We start from the raw sequence: 11,685 nt of genomic DNA, 5'->3' as shown, positions 1-11,685 counted from the left end.
AGCAGTTCTGCAAGGCTGGAGTGTGGCATTTGGGGTGGGACATAACAAGAGATGAGACAGAGACATGACCAGGGATGAAATGATGAAGGGCCCAATGTCCTGCTAAGGAGCTGAAGGAGATAAAAAGCCAGGTTCTCTCTCTCCTCTTGACCTTACATATTCGATCTGGAGGGGATACCATCCCTCCTCTGTTTGACTTACTAAGTATTTGCCCTGTGGGTCTCAGCTTGAATGTACCTCCTCTGAATTCCTGCCCTGACCTCCCAAGACTAGGTTCATTGCTGTGTGTTTCCCCAGCTCTGTGTGCCTGCACTGAGCAGTGCTCATATCCCACCTGTATTCTGGTTGTCTGTTTACTTTTCTATCTCTTCCACTGGCATATAAGCAGTGTCTAAATATATCTTTATCCCCAGCACAGTGCCTGGCAATCATGAATGAGATGGACGCAAATCAAGCCACCAGCAACACCCTTAGAAGGTTAAGTCTGGTTTTGCTTCGTGGACCAACTGGAGCTCTCTCAGCCCCCAGCCCTGGAGGAAAGAAGGTCCTCCTGCAGTCTCTCTGGTCTCAGCCCTGGGACTCTGGATGAATGTTCTCTGCAGACATCTCTCTCCTCCCCTGTTCCCTGCCCACTTCCTACATGATCAATCTAGGTTACTTTCTAGGTAATGTGATTCTGTATTTTGTGATCTTAATCCTTTCACTTCTCCCTTTGTTTCTCCCTCATTTCCTCCCTTGACCTGCTGAAACACTCCACTCATCACCTGCTCATGCTTGGATCATCCAGCAAGGTTCACACATTCCTTTCCCCAACTGTCTATACCACCAGCAATCACCTCCTCCTCTCCCTGTCAGACACATTCATAGAAATATAAAAACTCACATTCTCAACTCTCACAAATATCTGGAAGAAGCAATCTATGATTATAGATTATAATATACCCGTTATTCATTAATGATTGTGTTGCTGCATTCTAGTACTATGGGAGAGTGGTCAAATATATACTTATTTCGCATGCATTCTCTAACTCAATGCTGTAGTGCCCCAGGCCTTGATCTTTAGACCACTTCTCTTCTATATCCTTACTCCATTGTTAAACTCATCCAGTCTCGAGATTTTAAAGCCATTATCTGCTGATGACTCTCAAATTTATATCTTCAGTCTTGACCTTGTCTACAACCCACAGACTTACATTCGACATCTGTGCTTGGATGTCAAATAGACATCTCAAACACAGGACACGTCCACACTGAACTTCTGGTCTTCCCACCAAACAGCCCTTTACCCACAGCCCTCACATCTCAGGGCTTGGCAGCTTCATTCTTCCAGGGGCTTAGCTCCAAAGGTTTGAAGATGTCCTAAGCTCCAAGCTCTCAGGGCTTGGCAGCTTCATTCTTCCAGCGGCTTAGCTCCAAAGGTTTGAAGATGTCCTAAGCTCCTCTCTTTTTCTCACACTTCACAGCCGGTCTCCTTTCAATCTGTCCTTCTCACCACTTCTCACACTTCCATTGCTACCACCCTGGTTGGAGCCACCATCCTCTCTTACCTAAAATCCCGCAATAGCCTCTGGTAGGTCTTCGTGCTTCTGCTCTTCCTCCCTGCAATCTAACCTCACAGAGCACCAGGGGCTCTCCTGCTCTGTACCCTCCAAGGGCCTCCATGTCACTTACAGCGAAATCCCGAGAGTTGAGATGGGCTCACATAACCCCATCATTTGCTCCCCACCTCAACCCTTATCTCTTGGACTTCACCTTCTAGTTCCCCCACCCCTCCCACTGACTGCGCTGCTGTCAGTAGTCCTGCTGTTCTTTGAACCTCCTGAGCACACATCCCCTGAGAGTTCTTCACTCTAGCTCTTCTCTCTGCCTGCAAAGCTCTTCCCCCAGATGCACTGGGCAAGCTCTCTGGCTTCCTCCAAGTCTTTGTTCAGATGTCACCTTCTGCCTGAGGCTCACTTTGACCCCCCTGCTTAATACTGCAGCCATCACCACCCCAGCCCTCTTCACTTGCAGTCACCTTACCCCACTCTACTTTTTGTTTTGTTTTGTTTTTTCCATAGCCCTTATCTCCTAATATATAACAATGTGTTTACTTGCTATGTTTATTGGTTATTGTCTGTCTCTCCTGTTTGCATTTAAGCTCTAATAAGACAAAGATCTTTGTCTTTTTTGTTCACCAATTTATCCAAGCTCTTCAAAGTGTGTTTGGCATATAGTGAGTGTTCAGTCAAAATTGCCAAAAGAATGAATAAACGAAGAAACAAATTAATATCTCCTGCTCTGTTTGCCCTTCATGTTTATGGCCATATCAGTGGTCTTACTCTGAAATTGTGATCACCAAAAGGGTGGAAAGCATCTCTGTCCTTTCTTAGCAGAGCAGAATTTTGACCTAAATTTCTGCAAATGGTAGTCCTGTGGTTGGGATTCTCCTCATAAGTCTAGCACTCATTCTCCAGGATGTAATTTGAATCTGATTATTCACAAGACTGCTGTGCAAACAAGAAAAAGACTGTTTCATCTACCTCAGAGTCAAAAGGTAACATATTATGACTCTGTGGGAAAAGATATTCAAAAGAAGTTCACATATAGAAAAAATTAGGGATTAAATTGTCATTTTCAGATGAAGAACTTGTATTCAATATTCTGTAGTAGATCTATAAAATATTTTCATACCTTTAAAAATCTGTTTGTGAACAGACCTATAGTTACTAGAGGTGGGAAAGAAGGAAGGGGAAAGGGGATAGGGAGTAATTGGGTAAAGGACCCCAAAAATACAATTTGTAATGATGAACATGCTAATAATATTGATTTGATCATCATAGACTGTATACAAATACTGATAGTCAACTGTGCCCCATAAATATGTATAAATAAAAATAATAAATAAAATAAAATAAAAATCTGTTTGTGGTGTCACATGTCACATGTTGTTCCAGGAGCACGGAAGCCCTCCAAAATGCTCTTTTATGAGTCACTCATTTCTCTTCCTGTGGTTATATATTATATCTTGCAGTGATTTCTTAATGGATTTATCCCAATTGAGAAATTATCAGTCATTCTTGAATTATGAAATGACTACTTATTAATAACAGATCACATTCCTAGACACTTAGATGCACATAGAACATTTTCTTCCTTGTCTTAAAATTCCTTATCTAAATGGAAAAATAAAATAAAAAGATACTTATAGGCTCTTATCAAAATTATGAACCTATGGCTTTTGAATGTCTGTGGCATACGCCTGTTTCTAAGTCACTCCAACCTACCCTTCTGACTCAACTTACTACAAAGAGCCAACCACTTCCTCTATCCCTTTCCAATTCTTGCCCTATTATCTCAGTCAGTCTTTTCTTTGCTCTACCCTTTTTGCTGTTTGATCACATTTATAGGTCAATTTATGTCAACCTGAAGAGTAGGAGGCAGCAGAGTGGACAGAACACACACTTGGTGTCAGACAAGATGGATTAGGTGTCTTGCTCTGTCATTTTCTATCTGTGTGATCTTTAGGATGTTGCTTAACCTCTCTGAACAGCAGCAATCCCTATATTTGTAAAAGGGATTTAATAATATCTACTTCATAGGTGAGAATAAAATGAGATATACATGTGAAGTATTTGTTTCCCTTTTGTGTTAAAATAAAACTAGTGATACATGTCAGGATTTGTTTTGTTAATGTCCAAGGGGAGTTTTTTTTTGCATGCCTATTAACACTTAGAGTTTTACTTGTATTATAATTAATATTCAATTTATTAAAGAGTTAAATCTTAAGTTTTCTTAAGACTTTAAGTTCAACTTTCTAATCTTGTTATTCTGTTTATTAGTCTAGAATATTTGTATAAAAATAAGTACAAACACTTTCATTTGCTCTTTGACTAATATTTAATTGATTCATCCAGTTAAAATAATGAAGTATCCTTAATTGTTTAATGCTATTTGCATTCATTAATAATATTTTCATCAATGCTTCAAATTCTAATTATGATTTTAATGAGCTAATTCTTTCAAATAATCCAAATCTATTGTGCAGACTTAAGATCCAACAATCAGGGTATTTCTAAGTACTTAAGTAACACATTAATCTAATAAATCAAAGAACTGAATGCCTTAAATTAAATTCTCATACACTTTCAAACATCTTAAAGACCAAGAAAGCATTTAAAACACAGTGACTACAAAGTATACCACAGCATAATAACACTACTTAAATAAAAGTCTCAATATTTGATTCATTATTATTCTGTCTCTCTCTGTCCTAGTCTCCCTCTCCACATAACCTCCTTCCAAAAATGGCTAATTTGCTCCCCAATCAAAGGGAGGATAATTACTATTTTAGGTTCACTACAACCACTGTTTATACATACAGATTATTATCAGTGATTGTAAATCAAGGCAAAGAACGTTTGTGCTACTTCCAAGATGATTCTATCCAAATCCCAGGTTAGCAAGCTGAATGCTTTATCATAATTAAGCCCTGCCAAGTTCTTCAGTGTTACAGAAAACTGCTTTTACAAGTTATTCCTGCTTTTACAAGTTATTCCTGCCAGATTCGAGTAGATTCTGCATACTTTCCTGTGTTTCTTCACGATAGGATCACAACTTATCTCTGTGTAGTTTCTTAAATGCTTCTGAACTCATAACCCATATGTTCACTGACTGGTGAGACTCTGTACCTTCTTTATCTTTTACTTTCTCATCTGTGTCAAATCCACCATCCTGTTGGTTTATTGCCAAGTCCCAACCCGATTCCCAGCTTCTGCTTTCCTTCCCCTTCCTTATAAGCTAGTGTCACTGGATCTCTTCTTGTAAATGCAAATGTACTCCAGATTTCCAGGGCCAAACTCACCCAAGGCGAGAGGAATTGAGCCAGCTATTGAACATCATTCTGGGACATCACCATTAGAGCTGGTCTCCTTCTGACACAGGCTACAAGTCTGGTTTCTGGTGTTTAGCCTCTGGTTGGTGGTGATTGCTGGGAGAAATTTACAGGCAGGAATAGCAGCAGATGTGAAGTTCCCCCTTGTTCATTACAATTTAGGACAGCATATGGAAATTAAGCAGATGTAGATAGAAGAACCTGCCCCTGCAGCTGTGGAGATTTTAAACTGCAGGATCAAGGAAGAACCAGCCCTACTGTGGTCATGTAGTATGATACAGCAGAACCTCTAGTCCAGAATGGAGTCAAAACTAAATAAAGCCACCCAGGCTGATTTGTCTGTCACTCTACATAAACTAAGATGGCAAGGATGAAGTTGACCCTTGCTCTTTGCCACAGGGGCTGGTCTAGATGACCACATGATTAGAGATGAGCCAAACAGGAGCAGGCTTAGACCTGTCCACTTTTCAGGGTCAGGGTCTGTGCTTTACGGATGCGTGATGCCTGGAACTGCTATAGTTGTTTTGCTGCCTTCAGGAAAGCCAGCCTGAAGGCGAAAGTGACACAGAGGACAGAATCAAGGCAGAGCAAAGGAACCAGAACCCCAATCACATTGAAACTAGAACTTGCCTTAGCACTGTCCTTTGAAGTAATGTGAACCAATAGACTCCATTATATTTAAACGAGTTGGAATATTCCACTACCTGTAACCAAAGGCATACTAACTTATTAACTTTTCTACCTGCTTCAATCAGAATTCAAGTCCATCACTCCACCAACACTACTGTTCTTTCAGTTCCAGGAGTTCTGCTACATTCTTTTTTAGGGTATTAATCTCTTTGTAAATTTCACCCTTCATCTCCTGGATATTTTTTCTCATTTCACTGTGTTGTCTTACAGAGTCCTCTTTTACCTCACTGAGTTTCCTTAAGATAGTTACTTGGAATTCCTTTTCAGTCATTTCAAGGGTTTCCTGTTCTATAGGGTCTGGTACTTGAGAGTTACTGAATTCCTTTGGTGGTGTCATATTTTCTGATTTTTTTCATATTTCTGGTATTTCTGTTGATTTTTTGGTCATCTGGTAAATCAGTTGCTTCTTCTATTACTCTGGAGTGGACTTTGAGGAGAAAGACTTCTTGTTTTTCCAGGCTCCTCCAGTGACTCTCCTTGTGTCAATAAAGCCAAATATGTAGTGGGCCCCTGCACAGTGGTTGTAGATTTTATTAAGTAAAATAAAACATCCTTGTAAGAGTATTAGCTGTGGTGGTGGCTGTCATGGACCACCTCTGCAGAAGCTGTGTGAAGCATCTTGGTGGTGCGGGGTCCTACCTTCTATGTAGGTGGGCAGGGGTCTGGCGGGTGGCTGGCCTATTCTCCTGCCTGCCTGCGTGCCTCCCCATGCAGCCAGCGCTACTGTTCTAAAGTGCATACAATGGTCCTCCTGTCGGAGAAGTCAGTGGACAGTATTATTGCTCCCCGATCTCTGCTCAGTCTTTAAAGATTACATTTGTCATCAGATATACAAGGGCTCTCAAGGATATTCATTGTAGCTTTGGATGTTATAGTAAAATATTGAAAATAACCTTCTGATACACTGAATACTGAAAATAATCTACTGATGCACTCCATTTTATTTGACTTATGTTTCATTATTTTTATCTTAAATATTTTAAACTACGTCATGAAATATTATACTCCATATGATATATATATTTATTTTCGTTATATTTACTTTATTTTGGATTATTTGAATTTTATTTTGATTATTTCAACATTTTTATTTCTATAATTTTTGCATTTATTTAATGCATACGTTTATTTACTAAATCACCAATAGGAGACTGAATAAATAAACTACATATTTATTCCATTTTTTTCCAGCTGATGATGACAGAGCGAGGCGCAACTGGCTGAGCCCGGGCAACTGAAGAACATGCCAGACTGCAGGAAAGGGCCAGGGAGAGGTTCCAGATCATACCACTTGGTGGCTGCCCTGCCCTGTCCTTCCCTCCAAGGTGGGCTGGGCGGTGGACAGGTGATGGCAGCCACCTCCGGGAGGTGACTCTTGGATTCCACACGATCAACTAAACCCTCTTCCCAAAAATGTTTGATGAAGTGAGACAGACTTCAAAGTTATGACATGAGATTGGTTCATTCTAAGACAATGTGAAACACATGTGCAAGCTTCCAGGGCAAGACCCAGATCTCAACCCCGGTGATGGAACTGGCTTAAGGGAGGCTGAAGAAAAGCTAAAGCAGCAACAGAAGAGTCTGCACGCAGGAAAACATCCTTGTCATGCGATTAGCAGCCAAGGGACAAGAGATTGCTACTCAAATCCAATACCGCAGGCAAGTGCAGCAGCCTAACGTTGCCCAGCTGAGATCAACAATGGCACACCCAGCCATCAACTTGTTTTTCCCAAATATGAAAGTGGAGCCGGCACAGCTCAAAACCAACTGGAACGAGCCCCAAATGAACTGAGTGCCTGGTAGGTAAACAAGTCATATTCCCCAGTCACGACTTCCCTGACAGTCCCACTGCTAGTAAGCTGTGGTGGGACAGCCAGCTGCTGTTTCCACACCAAGACTCAGACTTTTTGAGCACAGCCCCCCCTCTCCCCCCTCACCCCATAAAAAAAGCCACATTCTTATACCGTCCAGCTTGCAATGATTAATGTAAAACTTACCAGATGAAACTTGTGGTTTAGACTTTTTTGTCATTCCGGTCCCCTTGCTTAAAAATTCCCTGTCTAGCACATGCAGACACTTGGGAAAAGTTTCTGCTTGAAGAAAATAGACGGAGAAACAGAAATCTTGTCTGTGTCACACTGTGTCTTCAGGCAGTTTTGAGGAATGAAAATCTAGAGATCTTAAATCATGAGTTGAACATGTAAAGCTGTAGTAAAATGCATAAATAGAATATGCATTGCTCTTAACCTTGAACATAATAACGTAGCGACGCTGTATATCACTTTTGGGAGTACGACTGCGAACTTCATCATTGTTGAACTGAGACAAAACTCAAATGTGAATTTTGCCTCTAAAGGGTTTATGTGGTAAGAACCAACTCTTAAAAGTCACTAGAGAATCAAATAATAAATGTCAATACATGTAGCTTATGTATTGAACCATTTAGTTTGGGGCTCTATAGTACTTGATTGACTCTTGCATCAATGTGCTTTTAATCAAAGGTTTGTTCTTTGAGTGGCTGCACAAACTGTACATAGTCTTATTGAGGACCAGACAGGCATGAGGGTGTGGTATCAAACTGCAGGTTTCAACTGTTTGAAGCACCACAAACCTTCATTTCACAGCTAGATTGTGTAAGGATTTGGGCTGTGATGAGACTATGTTATTTTTTTCAGGAGTAAACTTTATTAAAATCACTACTGCATTCAATAAGCACATGTTAAAAGAGCATTATCATGGGTGTTAATGGGCAAATGTGTTTTGAAGGTCTTCCTCCATCATCCCAGCTGACATCATCTTGAAATTAATTCTAATGTAGTCAAATTAGTTAGTTTCTTCTACAATGCCATGTTTAGAAGTCCCTTTCTATCACAAATCCTTAGAATATTGTTCTCTATATTTTTCTACAAAACTTTAAAATAAAACAGAGTATAGAATTTTTTCTCTTAAAAAGTTTTAAGGACAGTATAGAATAGAAGAAAAAGAATATAGAGTAATATTCTATACTTTCTCTTAAAAAGTTTTAAGAATTTTTAAAAAATATCTGCAGTATCTTTAGTTATGTCTTTTTTTTTATTCTCAATAATATTTGTGGTTTTTTCTTTTTTCTTAATATCACAAGAAGATTTTCATTTTGTCATTATTTTTATAAAACCAAATCTATATTTTGTTAGTTAAATTTTTGTATCTTTTATTTCTGTGTCATTTTTACACATATTTATTATCTCTTCCTACTTTCTTTGGATTCAGTATTGGATTTTTTCTCACTTCTAAAGTTAGGTGCTTGTTAATATTCAGCTTTTTAAAAAAAAATTAGTCTTTAGACTACACATTTTATTTAAATCACTCTTTCATGCATTCTATAAGTTTTGATATGTAGTATTTTTAGTGTCCTTGAAATGAATGATACTGTAATATTTTCTTCTTGGACTCAAGTATTTTTAAAAGCAGTGCTGCCCTGAGACCACGTGGTGTCTTCACACTAGTTAGAAAAAGGGAAGGTGCGGCATTGGCGAGATAGCCCAGTTTTCAATAGGCTCTGGGTGCACCGCCACTGGAGGGCACCAGGCACACTCCCTCCCACCGCCAAGATGCCCAAGAGAAAGGTCAGCTCAGCGGAAAGTGCAGTGAAGGAAAAGCCCAAGAGGAGACTGGCGTGGTTGTCAGCCAAACCTGCTCTTGCAAAAGTGGAAACAAAGCCAAAAAAGGCAGAAGCGAAGGATGAATTGTTGGACAAAAAAGTGCACACAGCACAACCAACAAAATCCCAATTATGAAAAATAAAAAAGAAAAGAAAAAGACTGCTATTATTGAAGACCCATTATTTCTCTTCAACAGAAAATTATTGTAACAAATATGCAGATCTCAAATGACTATAATGTGAATGGCATCCTTCATGTAGAGGGTCCTTGTGCAGTATGCAACCTGCACAACTGTATACGTCAGCTTCTGCTTAGAAGTGTCAGAAGAAATTTCCAAATATATTGGGTTTTTAATATTTATTCTTTTGTTATTTATTTTTTACTTAATTGCATAGAAATGATAACATTTGTAACTTTTAAAAAGCTCTAGTAATGCAGCCAATTTTTATAAAGCTTCCACGTGTGCTTGGGTTAATCAGGATTCTTAATTGTAAATAGAGAGTTCCATATTTGTGAGTAATATCAAGATTGTTAATTGTGTTGCCAAAATTTTATCTTTTTTTTTACTATATATATTTTTTGTCTTTTTGACCTATCAGAAATTGAGAAATATGTGTTGAAATTCGCCATCCAATAGTGTATTTATTTGTCTTCGGTTTTAGTAATTTTTGCTTTAAATTTTTTGAAGCAATCTTATAAGGAACAAATAAGTTCAGAAATTTTATATTGTAATCATGAATTGAAAATTTTATCATTATGAAATATTCTCTCTTCCCCTATAAAGTTTTTTCTCCCCTTCAAGTATATTTTATCTACATTAAAAATGGTTATCTTAGCTTTCTTTTGGTGAGTATTTGCCTGCTATATCTTTCCTTTTTCAACTTTTACATGTTCTTAAATTTTTCATCAAGTTTTAGAGAAAGATTAAATAGCTGATTCTCTTTATGTCTTTCTTTCTTTTTGAAGTGTAACCTAGCATCTTTCCATCCTGTAATTGGTGAGTGTAGTGCAGGGACACTTACTGTGATAACTGACATATTTGGATTCATTTATACAGTCTTGATCTGTGCTTTTAATCTATTCATCTAATTTGTGTATTTGTATCTGTGGTTTTAATCTATGCATTTTCACTCTTTTTTTGATAGACTGACTTTTCTGGTCTTTGGTTTTATTACTCTATATTTATTTCACAATTCCGACTTAGAAGATATTAGCTGCATCTCCTGTCTCTCTCTCTCTCTTTTAGTGATAATCCTTAAAATTTCACAATGCCTATCTAACAAAGTCTAAATTATGCTAACTTTCCTACAGAACATGATAAGGATCTTGAAATATTTTAAATCCAAGCACCATTATTGACTTACAATATATTGTTGTCAAAAACCAGAACCCTTTCCCCAAAAGCCTGCCATAAAGACAAAATTATTCTCTTATTTCTGTCCCGGGCTTTCTGTCTTGGAGCTGTCCATAAGAAATTCTCTGACCTACCTTGTCTGATGATAGGTCATGAGACTAACATTCCAGAAAGGGTCCTGTCCCATATCTTGGAGGAATGAATGCCTCATAGGCCAAGTAGAATCTGAACATTCAGGCCTTGCTGGGTTTCCTTGCTTAATCTATCAGCATTATATCATACTTTTCTTGTCTAATCATATTTCTACATGGCTGTGCCTGCTTCCTAGAACCTATCAGAAAAATAGACTGTTTTTTCTATATCTTTAGGTCTTTATTCTGAAGGCTCCTGTATTATGTAAAACTGTAATTCAATAAAAATTTTTATCCCTTTTCTTCATATTAATCTGTATTTATTAGATGAGTTTTCAGTGAACATTCAGGGTGTTGAAGGGAATTTTTTCCCTTGGCCCCTACACAAACTTTTCCTAACTTCCAGAGTGGAAAATTGTGTATTCTCATGCTGCCACCTCTAGATGATTTGGGAGGTAGAGGAAGTTTGTCTCTGGAATCTCTCTATCCAGGTACCATTTGGGATTGGGCTTCAGCTCAGATAGCTGACAATGTCAAGTTAAAGAATCAGGATCTAAGCCTATAAAACACATAGAACAAACATAGATGCATCATGATGTTATAAACTTTTTCTTGCTAAATATGAAATCTCTATAGCACAGTTCTCTAGGGAGCTACATTCAGCTTAGAGAGGATTTATTTATTCTAACAAGAATTTTATTTATCTAATCATTTTTATTTACTTTTAAAAACTGATTTTTCTATAGTAAATATAATAAAAGGATTATAGTACAAATTGAAAATACTAAGGTTACTTAAAATATATTTTGAGTGATATTTATATTTTAGGTGCTTGGTATTTCTATTACAAAGGCTTATATTTTAGGGTGGGTGTAAGTAGCAGTTTATTTATCATTTTGAAGAAATATACTCTGAAATGCCTAAATGAGTAATGGGTTAGATGCTCATTGGCCCATTACTGATTGAATAAGATCATGCTTCTGTTTGCATGTTTTG

At 38.0% G+C, this 11,685-nt stretch overlaps 1 pseudogene; it reads left to right on the top strand.

Annotated features, from left to right (window-relative positions):
• Positions 1-5,366: 5,366 nt before the first annotated feature.
• LOC134376198 (pre-mRNA-splicing regulator WTAP-like) lies at positions 5,367-7,366 on the top strand (annotated as a pseudogene).
• Positions 7,367-11,685: the final 4,319 nt, after the last annotated feature.

The sequence above is a fragment of the Cynocephalus volans genome, chromosome 4 (genome assembly GCF_027409185.1).
Source record: "Cynocephalus volans isolate mCynVol1 chromosome 4, mCynVol1.pri, whole genome shotgun sequence".
Lineage (NCBI taxonomy): Eukaryota > Metazoa > Chordata > Mammalia > Dermoptera > Cynocephalidae > Cynocephalus > Cynocephalus volans.
Note: the sequence above shows the minus strand (reverse complement) of the source record. Positions and strands in the feature narration are given on the sequence as shown.